Source organism: Gorilla gorilla, chromosome 9 (assembly GCF_029281585.2).
Source record: "Gorilla gorilla gorilla isolate KB3781 chromosome 9, NHGRI_mGorGor1-v2.1_pri, whole genome shotgun sequence".
Taxonomy (NCBI): domain Eukaryota; kingdom Metazoa; phylum Chordata; class Mammalia; order Primates; family Hominidae; genus Gorilla; species Gorilla gorilla.
Window position 1 is genome coordinate 51,761,862 of NC_073233.2, and position 18,606 is coordinate 51,780,467.

General features: G+C 47.2%; 1 long non-coding RNA gene across 2 annotated transcripts; it reads right to left on the reverse strand.

The window, feature by feature from the left end:
- Positions 1–1,122: 1,122 nt before the first annotated feature.
- LOC129525284 (uncharacterized) lies at positions 1,123–17,492 on the reverse strand. 2 transcript variants are annotated; one of them, XR_008669456.2, is made up of 3 exons: positions 17,259–17,490; positions 3,820–4,013; positions 1,123–1,786 (listed from the first exon to the last, which is right to left on the reverse strand). It is a non-coding gene; the product is annotated as an uncharacterized lncRNA (long non-coding RNA). The 2 variants fall into 2 exon arrangements; XR_010135464.1 differs by lacking the exon at positions 3,820–4,013 and having other exon boundaries at positions 17,259–17,492.
- Between the last annotated feature and the right edge of the window lie 1,114 nt (positions 17,493–18,606).

Below are 18,606 nucleotides of genomic sequence, written 5' to 3' on the forward strand. Positions count from 1 at the left end.
GATGTAAATCAACTGTAACACCAGATGTGGAATCTTCCCATAGAGGATCTTCAAGGGGTCTATGAGCCCTCTGCATTCAAATGAAATGTCTGGATCTTTTTTTAATTGTTTGGGAATAGGGTCCATGGATTTCATCAGATAATTTTAATGGTAAAAGGAAGATTCATTGATTTTTTTCTTTCATTTGCTTTGTTATGAAATATGAAGAAGCACATATAAAGTGTATGTGTCTAATGTAGAGAATAATGAAATAGCCAGGTGGAAAAGATGCCTACAGTCAGGTAAGGGAGAAGAGGCATGGAGCTTCCATGCCCTCTCTGGGCACACTGCCCTCCAGGGACCTCCATGTGTTCAGCAATCCAGAAACTCTCCAAACCCTGTCGTTCAGGGATTTTTATGGAGGCTTCATCACATAGGTGTGGTCACTTGTGTACCAGCCGTACAGATGGAGAAACAGGAACCTGTCAATGTCTCGGAAACCTCCTCCCATAGGTCCTTCAGGATTATACCTCCCTCCTCTCCCCGGAGATAACTATTATCCTAATTTTTGTAAAATTATCATTCCCCTGGCTTTCTTTATAGTTTTCCCACCTGTGAATCTATTCCAAAACAACATATTGTTTAATCATGCCCGGTTTTGAACTTCTAGTGGATTTATACTATAAATATATAGGGGATCTTTTGAGGTTTATTCCTGCCCACGTGTGGACCTATGGTTTTTTCTGTTTCTCTGCACCCTGGTCTTCCATTACGTGACTCAATGCAGCTCACAGGTTTCTGGACATTTGGGCTGTTTCTAGGTTTTAACTATTAAGAACAATGTTCCGTGGACATGCAAGAGATTGTTTAAAGAAAATAATTGGGAGTGGAACTGTCAGATCGTGGGGTATGTGCATACTCAGTTTTACCAGACAAGCATACATAATTAAGCTTTAATACACCAAACCCAGATCATTATCCTCCTAAGGTTTAGAAAGCAAGATGACTATTTGTAATCAAACCATTTTTCAGAGTGTTTCTACCTGTTTACACTCCCACCAGCATGAGAGTACCAGTTCCTCCACATCTTCACCAGTGTTGGTATTGGTAGGTAGATTCACTTTTGTCAATCCTGCAGGTGTGTCTATGGGCAATGTTTTTGCTAAATTTGCATTTATTTGATGATTAATAAGATCTGACACTTTTAGTACATTTATTGGCCATTAGGGCGTCCTTTATATAAAGTACAGTTCAAGTCTATTACCAATTTTTCTATTGGGTTGTATTGTTTCTAATTTATTGATTCATAAAGGAGTTTTTGTTGGGTTTCATTTTAATATATTCTAGAAATCAATCCTTGGCAGTTATATGAATTGCAAATATCTTCTCACACCGGGGCTTTTCTTTTGACTTGTATTCATTGCATTTTCAAAGGGTCCACAAGAGGAAAGGTTGAAAACCATTTTCATTACAGGTCTTATAAACAGGAAGCCCATGAGCCAGAAACCTCAGATTTTTGTTAAGCTCACTGGTGGTGTTACAACACGTTGAACCAGTAATCAGGAATGTGATGTTACAAGTCAAGATCATCAGCTTCTTTTGAAGTATTAGATGATCTGGGCCTGCAGTTCCTACATAGCAGTAGCAGGCTCCATCCAAGTCGGGGCTCCAGCTGGAGACAAGGCAGGTCTTCTGGTTCATCCCAGTTCCTATTGCTTCCCAGGCACCAAGGGTCCAATGTCACTTGCCATCCTTGGGCTGCCCTGGTGGTTTCCTTCCACACTCCTGGTTTCATTGTGCACGTCACCTGTGGGAATTTGCATTTGCATTTGCATTTTGATAATGCCCTGCATCCCTGCATCTCATTGTACCATACAGGGCTCTCATCGTCCCTGCATCTCTTCATACCATGCATCTCATCATACCATGCATCTCAGCGTACCGTGCATCTCAGCGCACCATGCAGAGCTCTCATCGTCCCTGCATCTCAGCATACCATGCAGGGCTCTCATCATACCATGCCTCTCAGCGTACCATGCATCTCAGCATACCATGCAGGGCTCTCATCGTACCATGCATCTCAGTGTACCATGCATCTCAGCATACCATGCATCTCATCATACCGTGCATCTCAGCATACCATGTAGGGCTCTCATCGTACCATGCATCTCAGCGTACCGTGCATCTCAGCATACCATGCAGAGCTCTTATTGTCCCTGCATCTCATCATACCATGCAGGACTCTATCGATGCCTATGATTGTTATCATAACAGATAGGAAAACCCACATTGCTTTTCCTACTCACACACCACTCACTACAGAACACTTCACTTCTGCTCACCAAAATGTGTGTGGGTTTCTCCTCACTAACAACCAGTTCTCCAGGGGAAAATAGATGGGTGTCCTCTAATTCATTTCTGACATTATCTGCCTGGAGATGGCATCATATCCCACAAGTTAAGGGCTGAGTTCCACAAGACTGCCCCCCACTTCGGATATGAATTGTGAGCTCCAGGCTGTGGCCTGTGCTTCTGGCCAACCAGCCATAAAGTGGGGGTTCCTATGACTCTCTCTTCAGGTTTAATGACTTTGCTGGAGGAGCTTACAGAACTCAGGGCAATTATTTGTGTTTACACATTTATTACAAAGCATGTTACAAAAGATACAGAAAAGCAGCCAGATGGAAGAGATGCATAGAGCAAGGTAAGAGAGAAGGGGCGTGGAGCTTCCATGCTCTCTCTAGGGGCACCACCCTCCAGCGACCTCCTTGTGTTCAGCAATCCAGAAACTCTCCGAATCCTGTAGTTCAGGGATTTTTATGCAGGCGTCATCACATACGTATGGTCACTTATTAATTTAATCCCCAGGCCCTCTCCTTCCTGGAGGATGAGGAGGGACCTGAAAGTTTCAAGCCTCCAATTATGACCAGGTCTTTCTGGGGACCATCCCGCATCCTGAAGTTACCCAGGATCCCAACAAGAGTCACCTAATTAGAACAAAAAATGCCCCTATCACCCAGGAAATTCCAAGGGATTAGGAGCTCTGTCAGGAACTGGGGTCATAGACCAAACATTATTAGAACAAAAGATGCACCTCACAACCCTTGTTGCTCAGAACATTACAAGGGTTTTAGGAGCTCTGTGCCTGGAACCAGGGGCAGAGACCAAGTATATATTTCTTGTTACATCACATTATTGCAGTTATAATTGCTGTTGTCATGCAGATGCCTCTGACAGGGGCACTACTTGGAGCTGATCTCACTCACCAAGTCCTGAGCAAGAAGAAATTTCACCTCTTCTGATCCAAAGATCAAAGCCTGTGAGGCCCTCACTCCTCAAGGAAGATGAAGGGAAAGAAGGCCCTGGAATCGGGGCCCCTGAAAGCACTGCCATGGCAGTGCTTGGCAATGGCATTGTCTGTCTGGGAGAGCTGGTGGTAGTCGTGAAGTCTGACAGATGTGAGCTTTGGATTGCCTTCAGAGGCAGCCCATGTCCTTGATCTCCATAAGGAGAGGAAAGAGCTATCACTAGAGATATTTGGTTTCCTGTTTATCTGGGGACAGTTTGATTTGCATCTCATTTACATCCATTTGTGCGCTGCATCTTGAAGGTCCAAACTCTGGGTGTCTGAGATGAAATGAAATTGTACAACCTGCTACCACTGGATTCTCATCCACGCTGGAAGGTTTGACCGGCCTGAAGCCAAATGAATTTCTCAGCAGCCGCCTGTCGGGCGGGCTCTTTCATGCTACTCATTTCTTGAGCACTTACTGTGTACCAGCTGCTGTGCCAGAGTCTTATTTTAGGGGTAACACAATTTTGTGTGGTCTAGCAACTTACTCATTTTGAGATGCAGACATCGAAACATGCCCTTCCGGTCCGGGTGTTCTTGGACAAGTGACTTACTGTTTCTGGAGTTTCAGCTTCCCGATGGGTAAAATGAGAAGAATAACGGACTTCTCTCCGAAGGTTTGTGTGAGGATGTGACTCAGTGAGCCACATGGTAGAGCACTCAGCCTGGGACACCCGCAGAACTGAGATGAGAAGGAGCCAGGATTTAAAGTCAATTTAATTGTCACTTCTCTGGGGTCTACCATGCCTCCCACTAAAGCACTCTCTTTTGCTATTAGCCACAAGCACGACATGCGGTTTCCCAACACTGCTGGGTGCACACCTCTCCTCCTGACCCCTCTCCCCACTTCCCCGGCAAGGACACACAGGCGGCTGTGGACTGGGGGGGCTCATGTATCCATCCATTTCATGTGGATGCCACTGGGGGCTGCACTGGGCTGGGTTATTTTTTAGCTCCTGTTATTAGTCACTGCCTGTCATGAGAAAAAAAAGCCAGGGCAAGGTGTAAACATTCAGGCTTCTCTCAGTACTTTCTATTATTTTTCCCTCCTCTTTTCGTGAGCTGCTGTCCCATCACGGGAGGGTTGCCCATGAAGATGTGGCTGCTGCCATTCCTATAAACAGCTGGGATGTGTGGGACCTGCACACAGAGTGGGGGTGTCCCCGGGGCAACCTGCGGTGGCAATGCAGGACTTCCTGAGTTGTCCTATCAAATCTGGAGATCAGTCACATCCAGCCCTATCTGGCCCTTACCTCTCTGCTCCCAAGTTTGACGTGCCTACTCTGGTCATCTGAGTTGATCTTGGCCCTCTGAACCCACCTCACAGGCTGCACCTTCTATGTGGAACCCTCCCGGCCCTCCCAGGAGAATGCAGGGGGAGAGTGGGCTTCGGGGGTCAGATCGCCTGGGTTTGAGCCCTAGTTCTGCCACTCAGTAGCTGTGTGACTTTGGGAACATTCTGGACTTCTCTGTGCTTATTTCCTTATCTGTAAAATAGGGATAATAATGGTACTTTGCAGGTGGTTGTGTGCATTAAGTGAATACATGAATAATGCTTAGAACACTGCCTGGCTTAGAGTGAGCACTCAAGGTTGGCTATTATTATTAGAGTGCAGTGGGCAGATTGCTTGAGGTCAGGAGTTCAAGACCAGCCTGGCCAACATGGTGAAATCTCGTCTCTACTAAAAATACAAAAATTAGCCAGGCGTGGTGGCGGGCGCCTGTAATCCCAGCTACTCAGGAGGCAGAGGCACGAGAGTCGCTTGAACCGAGGAGGTAGAGGTTGCAGTGAGCCAAGATCATGCCACTGCACTCCAGCCTGGGTGACAGAGTGAGACTGTCTCAAAAAAAAAAAAAAAAAAAAAGAGTGCAGTGGTGGGCCAGAAGCATGGGCTTTACTGGGATTCAAATCCCAACCCCTCCACTAAGTTGCCCTGCAACCTTAGGCATCTCCTTTAACCTCATGGCAGCTCAGAGGCCTCAGCTGGGTTGCCTACACTGAAGGGTGGTTGCAGGGCTGGCTTCATGGGTGTGTGACTTGTGTAGTCACACAGGGCTCCATGCTCAGAGGGACCCTGTGCCTGGCTTAATGCTCTGCTGTTGCCATCTTGAAATCCCTAATAATTTGTTAGCAAAGGCCACTCATTTTCCTTTAGCACTAGGTCCTGCAAATCATGTCGCTGGTCCTGGGTGGGTGGGAGAGTGAGAGGAGGCGGTGTGTATAACTCACCCCACTGTGTGGTTCCCTTCCCCTCCCAGAGGCTCCTCTGAACCCTCAGCATCTGCTGTCTCATGGGGAGCCCTCGACTGGTGTATATTCTGCCTCATGCCATCTCCTAGGCTTCCGCTTTCATAATTGAGCTCTTGTGGTTTTGCTGACTTCTCTGGGGCGTTCTCTCTCTCCTGGTTAGACTGCAGGCTCCACGAGGGAGATGCAGCCTCTGCACATTTCTCTCTCTCTCATCTCTTGCCTTACCTGAGCTGGGCACGGGGTCTCAATAACAGTTCACCTTCCCTGAGGGGTAGGGCAACTCATGGAGCTATTTTCGGTGGAAACACTATGGGCTTGGGATTCTGACCTCGGTGTGGAACGATTTAGGTTACTCACTGCTGTAGAACTGACCATATATTTTCAGTATATTAGGTAATTTCAAGAAAAAAATCAGTTTTAATAGCAACAATCAAAACTGTAGAAGCCCACAAATGGTAGTATAGCCTACTTTGCGCCTGGGTTTATGGGACAGGAGGGCAAAGCACCAGCTCTCTGCTGCCTCCCAATACCTGGAGCTGGGAGTAAGGAGTGGGAGGAGGAGTGGGAGGAGAGTGAGCATGGGGGGAGCTCATCAGAGCGGGAAGAAGTCGGCCTTGACAACAGCTCTTCAGATCTAACACCCTCTGTAATAGCTGATTAATCTTTGGGCTGGAATATATTCTTGATTTTAAATTCATATTTAATGATAATTGTTAGTCGTTTAATAGTTAATGCCTCCTCGTGGTTGAAACTCTTAAAGGTACAAAAGGATATGGAATCAAAATTCTCCCTCTACTCCTGTTCTCCTTCCTGGAGGCAACCATTATTATTGGTGTCTTGCGTGTCCTTCCAGAGATAGCTTATTTAATGCAAGAAAAAAATATTTGTATTATAGATTTGTATATTTATATTCATATATTTCCTCCATTTTAAGGCAAATAGTTGCATACAATGCCTGCTGTTCTATACCTTCACCTTATTAATATGTCTTGGAGATGATTCCTTAATAATCTAGAGTTTCTTTGTTGTTTTTTTTCACTTTTTAAATTTTTTTTTTCTTCAGGTTCTGGGACTCTGATTACAAAATCTTGACAGGTCTGTTTTCATCCCATTCTACCTTTTAGAATATATATACTATTATACATATACTACTTTATATATAAATACATATATATACATATACTACTTTATATATATACACACATATACTACTTTATATATATATATATATGAATGAAACATTCCTGAAAAGCTGCTCCTAAGACAAAATCTATCTTTCAAATACCACCATCCTCAAATCTCCCTTTGTAAAATCAAACCATGTTTCCAGTATTAGTGGCTTTTCTCTCTTCCTGCAATTCTCTTCCCCTAGGTATTTCTATTGCCCCACCCCTCACTTCATTTAGCTCTAAACTAAAATGTCACCACTTTGGTGAAGCCTTCCTTGGCTGCCCTAATTAAAGTACTCCCTACCAACTTCTCTATCCAGCTCTAGTCCTGAATTATTTTTCATAACATTTCTGAAATATTTATCCCCAGTGCCAAGAAAAGTACTTGATAGACAGTTAAGTGGTGAGTTAATATTTGTCAAAGGAAAAAATGAATGAAAATAAGTGGCCACTTACGTAGCATAAACAAAAAACTCCCCAGAATAGTTTGCCCTACTCTGGGGCCACACTACCTGACATGCTCATTAAGGATATAGTCTTCTTCTGATTTCCTTTATAAAATGCGAATTAACTTGGTAAAGTCATTTCATTTATGAGATTCTTTCTTCCAGGATAAGTTCTCCTGGCCATGAACATTCTAATTTAGAATTTTGTATGTGCTTTACTTATTATCTTTGTTTCTTGATTATTTTATATCTAAATCAGTGTGGAGATCCATTGTATTTCAATCTCATATAAACACTTATGAACTTAGATAATTAATAAGTCAGAAAATGAATTCAGGTTTTGAAATTTTATGCGTGTAGAATTTTGAATCAGTAGCATATTTGGTTATTTTGTTATTGATAACATTGAAGAATTAGATGAGAATTAAAAAATAACAGTACTAGAAATATAGGGGCTTCCAGGTCCTGGCTTCTATTCTCAGCATTCAGTCAAGAGTGAATATTGGGGCCGGGCGCGGTGGCTCACGCCTGTAATCCCAGCACTTTGGGAGGCCGAGGTGGGCGGATCACCAGGTCAGGCATTTGAGACCATCCTGGCTAACAAGGCGAAACCCTGTCTCTACTAAAAATACAAAAAAATTAGCCGGGCGTGGTGGCGGGCGCCTGTAGTCCCAGCTACTCGGGAGACTGAGGCAGGAGAATGGTGTGAAACCGGGAGGCGGAGTTTGCAGCGAACCGAGATCGCGCCACTGCACTCCAGCCTGGGCGACAAAGCGAGACTCCGTCTCAAAAAAAAAAAAAAAAAAAAGTGAATATTGGAAGGGATCTAATTATAATTCAATAGTGCTGTCATAACAATGGACAACATTTGTTCAGAGCTGAGGTGGGAAAATGGAGTTTTCTATATTTAAAAAGAATCTGTTTTCTCTATTTTCTGTGAAAGATGCTGCATTACTCGTGCTTCCTACCAGTATAACGGTATAATGGCATGCTTGAGAAACAAGTTAGGACATCAGTCTGTGTGTTCTGTAGTCTGGATTCTTTTTTTTTTTTTTTTTGCCTCCTTGGTGTCTGCTCATTTTTCTAAGATCCAGATCAGCTATGGGCAAATTCACTGGGAATAGGATAAAGTGAAGGTCTTCTTTTTCTTTTCTCAGTGGACTAAAACACTCTGAAGTGTTTCTTTTGTATTCAAACCCAAAACCGGTACAAAGTCCATTAAGAGAAGCCACAGCTCAGAACATACTTTCTTCCCATCGTCAATGTCTTATTTCTTCCCTCAAGATTCACTTTCTGTATAGTCACCTCGAGGAATGACTCACTGAAGACATTAGGGATTGGGGAACTGCCATCCCCTCCTAGATTACCCAGACCAAATACTGCTTTTTCCTCAAATGCTTTCTCCTGCCATATAGTTTTGCTCTGTTTTAACCCTATAAGGGGAGCCACCAAAAACAATAGGCAGACTATCTTTACCTTGTGTTGATTAAAAGGTATCATTAATATGGGGGAAATGAGGACAACAGTTTGTTTCTGGAATACTCTTTGTTCTTTTATAGAGCTGCAGAGTGATCTGTTATAGAGAGACCCTCTAATTTAGCCAGTCCCCTATTGCTGGATATATAGGTTGTTTCCACTCTTTATCAGCATAAATCTTTAAGTTTAAATAAATCCTCTTCCTCATTCACTCTTGACAGCACTTGTTTAAAGGGGCAAATGGTCTTGTTCAGTTGCAACCTCTGCTCCATCGCTACAGCTCCATGCTTCTTGAAGACACAGATCCTCTTCCCTTCCTCCACCTCTTCTAATACCCTCCCATCCCCAATTCCAGAAACCTGCAGGAGTCAACCTTGACTCCTCCATCTCCCTCCACTCCCACGCCCAGTACGTCCACTTTACTTCCACAGCACAACCCTATGCAGCTCGCTCCTTCCCCATCACCATCCTCCTGAGTCCAGGGCTCCATCAGGTTGGGCTGGGACCATTGCAGTAAACTCCTCTCCTGTTATGGAAATCAGACTGGGTCACTACTCTACCTGAAGCCATCGATGGCTGCCTGGTGCTCAGGAGATAAAACCCCCAAATCCTCACCACCACCCTGTCTCATCTCCATCGCTGTCCCCCTGCTCATTTCCTTGTGATGACCTATCAAGCTCTCTCCTGTCTCCAAGCAGTTGCACAAACTGTGTCTTCTGCTTGAGCACCGTCCCCACCACAGACACCCTCCTGCTCCCCCTGACTCTCACTTCCCTGAGTCTCAGCTTACACAGCACTTCCTCACACAGGCCATCCCTGCCTCCTGTCTGAAAGTGGTTGCCCATCCAAAGCTCTCATCCCCATGGCTTGTCCATTTCCTTACATCATACATCATCATGTGTAATTACATAGTTGTTTATTTGTCTGTTTAATATCCGTCTCCCCTACTAGAATATAAACTGAGGGCAAAGATGTGTGTCTTATTCACTGCTCTGTCCCTTGTCCTTCTTAGGGGACCTGATTGGTGTTTGTCAAATGAATGAGTGTTTGTAGGCCCCTGTTCTTTGCCAGCCCTTGTGCTCAGTACTGGGCATCCAAAGTTTAATAGGACCCCCTGACTGCCCACCTAAAAAACAGAGATTTGCACCTTCCTGGTAATACGACCCAAGAAAGAAGAGTTAACTCTACCACAGAGAAAGTCCGGAAGGATAAGGGACATTTCATCAGTGAGGAAGAAGAGAATGGGCATTCCAGGCAGAGGGTACAGCATCAGCAAAGATCTAGAGACATCCAAGCACATGGTATGTTTGGGAGCTTGTATAGACCCAGGGAGCTGGAACACAGAGTATGCAGTAAGATGGGATGAAGTGAGCTGGGAAATTTCACCGAAGTCCTACTGTGATGGATCAAGGAGTTGCAATATTTTGTTGTTTTCTATTTCTTTGTATCCCTAGACTTTCCCTCAGTACTGGACATACAGTAGAAGCTCAACAAAAAATACTAGATGTAACCCGATGAGACTAGATGTTCCCTCTGCTGTTAATGAAGAGGAAACCAACAATTCTAGATTCAAAAGTGACTTTCCTTGCTTCCTCTTCTGTCAAATATTTTGGAAATCCCTGTATTAGTCAGGGGAAGCTAAGCTGTAGTAACAGAGACCCCCTTTGCAAAATCCAGTATCTTAAAGAAAAATAATTATTTCTCTTTTTTACAATAGTTTTGGGCAGGTAGCTCATTTAGGGTCTCAGTTTCCTTCCATCTGTTTCTCCACAATTCCCCAGGGTATTATGAACCTCTCTGTGGGTGAAGCTGGGTCTCACCCATGTCCTGGTTGTAGGCAGGAGGAAGGAGAAAGAGATTGAGATGGAGGTGGGCCCATTGTCTTAAAGGCTCCGGCTTGAGTGGGGCATGCATCACTTGTGCTCACATCCCATTGGCGAGAACTTGACCTAACTGCAAAGGAGACTATGAAGTGTAATCTAGCTGGCCAGCCAGGTGCCATAATTTTACTGCTCTGGAGGCAGGAAAGCATGGAATTTGGTAGACAGTGAGCCAGAGGAAGTCACTGTGGCAGCCTCCAGTTCACCATCATGGAGGAGCATGTGGCCAGGTGCATGGCCTTTGCATGACTCCAGGTGCCCCATGCATCTATCCCCCAGGGAGTGAGCCCTGAACTCTGTTCACTGCCCCCAGCTATGAGGGAGAAGATCTTGGGGTTCCCCTGACCTCTGTCTGCCTGGTTCTTCTAACAGGGCTCTCTGTGGTAGGGCCTCTCCTCAGCCTTTCTCCTGTCTTTCATTCCTGACTGGTGATGACCCTGGTCCAGACCTGGACTTGGCCCTCCTGCTCTGAGAAGAGCCTTGGTCAGCGAATAAACACCTGGGGCCACATTCTAGTGGCCCATAGGGACTGTGGAACTGCAGAAACTCTTTTTAAGTGCTTGAGAAGTACCTTTTATGATATAGAAACAAGCCATTAATTGCAAATCATTATTTTCCTGTGATTCTTACAGTTCCCCAAAGACTATCTGCCAATATTGCAGTAGCCCAATAGGGGTCACTGTATGTACCTAAAAGTAATAAACCTGCATTTTAAAATCCTGTAATCTAAATTCAACTTTTATTGGACTTTTATTACAAATAGTATAAAATCTCATTAATATTAAAATTAACGATAGCTAATATTTATTGAGCACTTACTGTGTCAAGCACTATATAGCACCTCAGAAGCAATCTCTCACGTAATTCTTACTACTCCTAGTGTGGAACACTGGGGGTTCGCATTTCAAATGCGGAAACTGAGGCTTAGTGAGGTTAGATGGCTTGACAAAGGCCACACAGTTAATATAGAGCAAAGCCATAGCCAGGCACAATGGCTCATGCCTGTAATCCTAGCACTTTAGGAGGCTGAACTAGGTGGATCAGTTGAGCCCAGGAGTTCAAGACCAGCCTGGGCCACATGGTGAAACCCCATCTCTCTACAAAAAAAACAAAAACAAAAACAAAAACAAAAACGTAAAATTAGCCGGGGCATGGTGGCACACACGTGTAGTCCCAGCTACTTGGGAAGCTGAGATGGGAGAATCACCTGAGCCCCAGAGGTCGAGGCTGCAGTGAGCTATGATTGTGCCACTGCACTCCAGCCTGGGCATCAGAGTGAGACCCTGTCTCATATAAAAGAAAAATAAAAAGAGCAAAGCCAGGGTTTGACTCCATTTCTGCCTAACTCCAGAGCCTTAGTTCACCATGAAGCTGCTAGCCTAAGCAACATGAAAGTGACTTTTACTGAAACCTGCATGGCACTCCACAGCTTCTCAATCCTTGCAACACCCCTGGTTTACCTCTATTCCCATTTCAGCTGAGGAAACGAGGTGCAGGAGGTCAAATACACACAGTAGGGAGCCATTCTTGTTGGCCGTCTGCCCCTGCATAAAGCAGGGGCCACCCCTGCCCTGGAGGGACAGCTCTCCTACGTGGGTGGGCAGCATCCTCAGACCCTTGGACCTTTCCACACTGCTTGGAAGGGAACCAATGGCCACTTTCCTTCCTGAGAGAAGCCAGCAGGACCTTGCTGCCCCATGATGATGCTGTCAGACCCTCCTCCCTCTGACTCCTCCCCAGGCCTTGCCACCCTCCCCTCCTCTTACCACCCTCCCCTCCCCTTGCTGGTCCAAGGCTGAGCCTTTATCCTTATCCTGGCCCCTATCTTGCTCTTTCCTCCACCCTCTTCAAACAGCACCTTGATCTTTGTAAACTGCTAGTGAACCTGATAATGTCACCTTCTGCCTAGAAACCTTTCATGTTCCCATTACCCGCAGAGTAAAGCTGCTGCCTGGCACCTAGGTCACCTAGCACGATCTGGCTTTGCCTCTGTTCCTGGTTTTTGTCTACTACCTCATCTGCCCCCTTCCCGCCAGCCCAGTGGGTGCTCCCCAGCTACCGATAAAAAGAGAGAAGGTGGTGGTGGGGCCTGGAGACAAATTCGGAAAATTCTGTATTCTCCATGCCTTCTTGAAAAGTGACCATACATGCATATTAGTAAAGGCTCTGAAACCCTGCAGAGCAACGTGTTAAACTTTTATTCAACCTAATAGTCTCCATGTTTATTTGACCACAGAAGACACAGAAATCCATGTTAACATCGTGCACTGCAGCCACTTTGAAAATGCCCCTGTTTCCATATGGGACCACATTCCCTGCCCTTCGTTTTGCCTCCCCACCCTCAACTCTCTGACCATCTCTCCCTGTTGAAATGTTTTAAGGCCCAACACAAAAGCCTCATTCCCCATGAAACCTTCCTGATTTCGCCCCAACTAGAGTGCTCTCCTCAACCTCAGCATTAGATTGGGCCTCTCCCTGAACTTGAACTGTAAAGTCAGCCAGAATGTGGGGTCACACGTGGTCTTTTGTCTTCTCCCTGAACATTGGGTGTCTTAAGGAAAGGGATTAAATTTTAGTTCCCTCTTCATATCTCAAACAGGGCCTGCCTCATTACAGGTGCCCTGGAACAGTCGTTGAACAAGAACTGGAGAAGGAGATGCAACCTGTGAAAGGCAAAGTCTCCACCTTCTTCCACACAGCCCAGCTCTGGTTCCCACAGTCACCACTGTGGAGGGTCAGCCTGGCTCCCCAGCCCCAGAGTGGCCTGGCCTGACTCACTGATCATGCAGACAGGATGTCAGGATTCCCTGGAAGCTCAGGGGCAGGCCATAGGGACTCCACTTGCCACCCTGACTGACTCAATGTGTCCAGTCTGAGTGTCCCCTGAAGAAATACATCATCTGCCATCTGAGGGCAGGCAGCCAGGCACTGACCTAGGATCAGGCCTTCTCACTTGTAGCTGGCTGCCTCCATCCTTTTGAGCTGGGAAGTTATGAAGAATTTGTTAAGAACCAGAAAGAACTTGTTTTGGGGACCACAGGCATGTGTCAGACCCAGGTCCCAAAGCCCTGGGCTTGCAGAGCCAGGTGGGCTGTGGGAATGAGACAAGGCAGGGGCAGGGTTTCTGCTGAATTGGGAGAGCACTGTCCAGCACCAGCCAGTGAAGCCCGGTGAGTTAGCACCCAGGAAAGCCAGACCTTCTGACAATCTCCTGATATTGAAAAATCGGCTCAAGACATTTTTGACCCTGAAAGGTAAAGAAAACCAGGCAGCTGGTCCAACCTGTCCTGTGGCTGTCGGCTTGATCTTTGTGTTAGGTTAGCATCATACCAAGCCAAGTGCACAGGTCAAGGTGTTGTGTGAGATGCAGCTCATTTGGCACATGGGGGCGGGCATTTCAAAGTCACGGTTGAGTGGATGAGTATGTGAAAGCTGCGTATCCGTCATGGATTAAGTAAACAGTGTCGAATGTCAGGAGCCATATCCGAGTTTCATTTTTACAATCATGTCAGCATCGGGTGCAGGTTGCTCATGTCGGAGGCAGGCACGAGGTACGCACATCAGCCATATGGTAGGTGCTGCTGTGTGTTACATGTGTATGTCGGTATCAGGTGTGGGGCCTCGGTTCACATGCTCATGTAACGCGTGCCTGGCAACCTGTCTGGTACCCAGCCCCTCCTCCCAGCACCCCACTCCCCTCTCACAGGAATGGCTGCCTCTCCTTCTCAGGGCCTGTCCAGGTGACATAGCGGAAGCCCCTGCCTTTCATCTCCAGCCCCATAAGGTTGGGAGCCCCAAGCACATCCTAGCACAGGGAATAAAGAGGCCCCCTTTGTCGGATGCTACAGCAGACTCCCTGGTCCCCTCCTCCAGCCCTACCTCACCTATCCGTGTGCCCCACTGACCACAGTCGCACTCGACCTGAGTCATGCTCCCTGGAGAAGGGGTCTGATGTCATCGAGAGCTGGCAGAGGAGAGGCATAGACAGGCTGCTGCTGTTAAAAATGACACCTCTGCAGGCTGCTGTGATACTGTGTGTGGGCCAGCTCTGTCCTCTGTCTTCTCCTCTCCCTGTGGCACTGCCCTATCAGGGCCTGCCTGCATTGCTCATTGCTCCAGGCTTTATGTTTGGAGAAGAGAGAGAGAGAGAGGAACTGGGGCCCAGGAAAATACGCAAGTGGGGGCTGTGCATGAGGACCATAGCTCTGCTGCTTACCAGCTCTGGGAGCTTGAGCAAATTGCTTAAGCTCTTCTTGCCTCAGTTTACTGCTCTGTAAAATAGGGATGGGATTGTTGTGATGGTGAGAAAAGAGCTTGTCTGTGACCATGCCTGGCACAGGCACACAGTAAGCTCAATAGATTGATCAAATGTTCTTTTCTTCCTGGCGACTGGCAGGTCCGCATTCCAGGAAGAGGGCAGAAAGAAGTGGGAAGACTGCTTCTCTCTCTCTCCCTGTCTTTCTCTCCCTCTCTCATTTCCTCCTTCCCTTCCCTTTCCTCAGGGCAACAGAATGACCTGTCTCTCAGAATGAGCCTGGGCCCAGGGAGCTACTTTCCCAACCTGCCTCTGAAAGGCAACCCTGGAGGGCAGGTCCTCTCAGCAGGCTTGGACACCCTCTGTCCCTCCATCTTCTCCCTTTAGGTTCAGACCAAGGCTGTGCCCTCACCCAGTTGCCTTTATTCTGAACCTGCCGCAAGACAAGCTTCCATCTTCTGCAGGAATAAGTATGGCTGGAAAAAGTGCAGGCCAAGGAGTCAGCCCTGCACCTCCCTGGCCAGGGGCACCGCATACATTCCTGGCCTGGTGACTTCACGCATCTTTAGGGCAGGAAGAGTACCCTGGCAGGGCTGTTAGGAGGACTTGCTGAAATGACATTATTAATGCTGCTAGTTCAGAGGGCTTTAGTCTACGTCCTTCACTCCTATAAATGTTTCCTTTCACTCTGTGCAAAGTGCAGAGGTTGTCAGGCAGCAGCTTCAGAGCCCCTGACTCCCCTGGGGCATGGTGGCCCTCACTGGATCTGCTTCCTCCCTCGAGGTGGGGGCCTTCCCCATCTGTCTGTGAGTACCCTGGTCAGCATGTGGGTCTGGCTCTTGTCCGATTTCCCTTCCCTTGTCCTTATCACCCCTCCCAACCCAACCCCCGACCAGGACAATGCCAAGGTTTGCAGGGATTCTCACCCACACCCCGCCTCCACCTCCCTGCCCTTCCTCTCTGTGGGGAGCCCTCTGTGTCGCACAGAAAGAGAGCCGCAGATGTTAAAGCCGTGTTCCCTTCTCCGCACTCAGCCCGCTGGGGTGTTTGATCTCTGGCTTAACAAGTTCAGCCATTTTTCTGAAATGAGGAAAAGATTCAGACAGAGAAAGAGGGATGGAGACAAAGAATGAGAGAGACCATAAGATAAAATGATCCAGAGACTGGGAGGAAGATAGAAGAGAAAGACAAAGCAAGGCACACACAGAGAGAAAGAGAGAGAGACTAGAGCAGGGACCACCTTCTCTTACAATCCTCACCTTCCCGCTTCCCCCTTCTCCCACCTCTCACCCCACCTCCTGCCCGGCCTCCCACCATGCCTCCCGCCCTGCCTCCCAGGCCCTGATGACTGGTGACCATCAGCCTTGTAGCCACCATATCAACTCTGAGTGACCATGCCCTCCCTGGGGGAGGTTACAGCCTCTCTCCTGTGTGACAGGGCATTTGCTTAAGATTCAAAGGCCTCTGATACAGAGGACGCTTCCCTCACAAGCTGGGAAGAGCAGCCCTGTGGTCTGGAGGACTGGCTGGCAGGGGACAAATTGGCTGCCAGGATGGAGCCAAGAACTCCTGCTTTGCTCACTCCTGGGGCTGAGCAGCCTTTCAGGAGCACCCGGGGAGCCAGCAGTGAAGCCCTCCCTCACTCAGCATTAACTCCAAATTTATTTCTTGCTCTGCCTCTCCCTCCCCTCTTCCCTCTCCCCTCCTTTGTCTTCCCAGTATTCGATTTCCTATTTGAGAACCGTTCCAGCCTGTGCCACTGCTGAAATCCCATCCTCGGTAACCAGTGAAGGCTGTTTTAAGCCTGTGAGTCAGAGACCAGTGCTGGTTTTTATTAAAGGCAAAAGGAAAATAATCTGATTTTTAAAAAGCAAAACACCTTCTTAATGTTTCATGGGACATCAAACTGTCTGAGATAATATCTTAAAACACTCATATACACATGATAGCCCCCAACCCCTTCCCAGCCTCGGGTGGGAGTGTCAAACCTGTGTGGGTTATTTTTTCCCCCGGGCTAAATGTTTCTAGGTCACTTCCATCCTCCCCCACTGAGAGCTCCCATGCAGGAAACGCTAAGGATTCCACTCCAGTCCCCGAGCCTCCATAATTAATGGGATCACTGGAAACCAGCCGGAAGGATGCTAGGGGCGAGGGGTCTTATCTCTCTGGTCTCCAGGCAGAGAAGCTTCTCCCCGGATGAGATGCTGAGTCTATGCAGGCCCTCGGGCCACATCTGCTGACACTGATCCAGCTCCTTACTAGCCCACCTGGGGCTGGCAGTCCCGGGGCCTCTTTCTCTTCCTGCCCCACCACCCTCTGGAGCTGTCTCTTTCTATAATTCTTTCCTCGTCGAGTCTATTAGCGTTCTCCGGCAGGCTCTGCCAAGCTCAGCTGCATCTCCTTGTCTAGTTTATATTAGAAGAGAAAGCTCTGGCATGTTTTCCCCTTACCTGAGGAAAGAGATGCTTCTCTTTTTCAAGACACTCATAGCCTTTGATGAAGCCCAAGAAAGGCTTAAATTATAATGAAATGCAGTCATCTCCAGACGAGATGCACTCCCGGGAGTGCTTCCGGCTGCCTTGTGAAAACGGCCTTCCAGCAGAAAGGCAGCTGGGTGCAGGGGCTGCCCTGGATGCCTGTATGGGCCTGTGTGCAGCTTGTCACCTGCCTGCCCCTCCTCCCTGCCTGGACTATTGCAGTAGCCTCCCAACTGGGCTTACCACCTCCTGTTTACCTCCCCTCCCCTGCTGATTCTTTCCTGCTCTGGTCTGATCACTTTCCTTCTCAGAGGCCTTCAGTGGCTTTTAAATTCCCAATTCAAATGCCCCCTCCACTCCTTCACCCAGCCCTCCCAACACCTTCCAGGTGGGCTGGACTGCACCACCTCACTGACATCCCTACCTACCACTGGGTCTGTAGCCCAGATTAAAAATAAAAACAAAAAACAAAAAACACTTCACTTGTCCTGCTTGGGATTATCATTATTTGTATATTTGAGAAAAGAAAGAAAATAGCCCATATGGACAAAGGCCCACCATGTGCCAGGTGCAAATGTCAACCTGCCTTGGAGTCACACAGACCTGGGTTCAAACCCTCACTCTGCCCACTTAGCCCCAGAACAAGTTTACTCCTATCTCTGAGCTTGCTTCCCTACCTGTTAAATGTGACTAATGATACCTACCTCATAGGACTGCTATGGCGGTTAAGGAAGACTAAGTGCTGAGCACATAGTAATTGCTCAATAAATACTAGCTGCTCTGCTGTTTAAAAAAAATTCCTCATAATGACAAAGGAATGATTGGCCTGGTTTTATGGAGGATGAGGTGGTTCTCAACCTTGGCTATGTTTTAAAAACACCTGGTGTAATAGTCCGTTCTCATACTGCTATGAGGAAATACCCGAGATTGGGTAATTTATAAAGAAAAAGAGGTATAATGGACTCACAGTTCCACATGGCTGGGAGGCCTCACAGTCATAGAGGAAGGAGGAGCAAAGGCTCATCTTGCATGGTGGCAGGCAAGAGAGCTTGTACAGGGGAATTGCCTTTCATAAAACCATCAGACCTTGTGAAATTTACTCACTGTCACGAGAACAGCACAGGAAAACCTGCCCCGTCATTCAATTACCTCCCACTGGGTCCCTCCCACGAGATGTGGAGATTATGGGAGCTACAATTCAAGATGAGATTTGGGTGGGGCCACAGCCAAACCATATCACCTGTGGAGATTTATAAACTACACGTGCTGGGTCCCAATGCCCAGATCTCTCCTGGGGTCACAGCATCTCTGTCTGCACAGG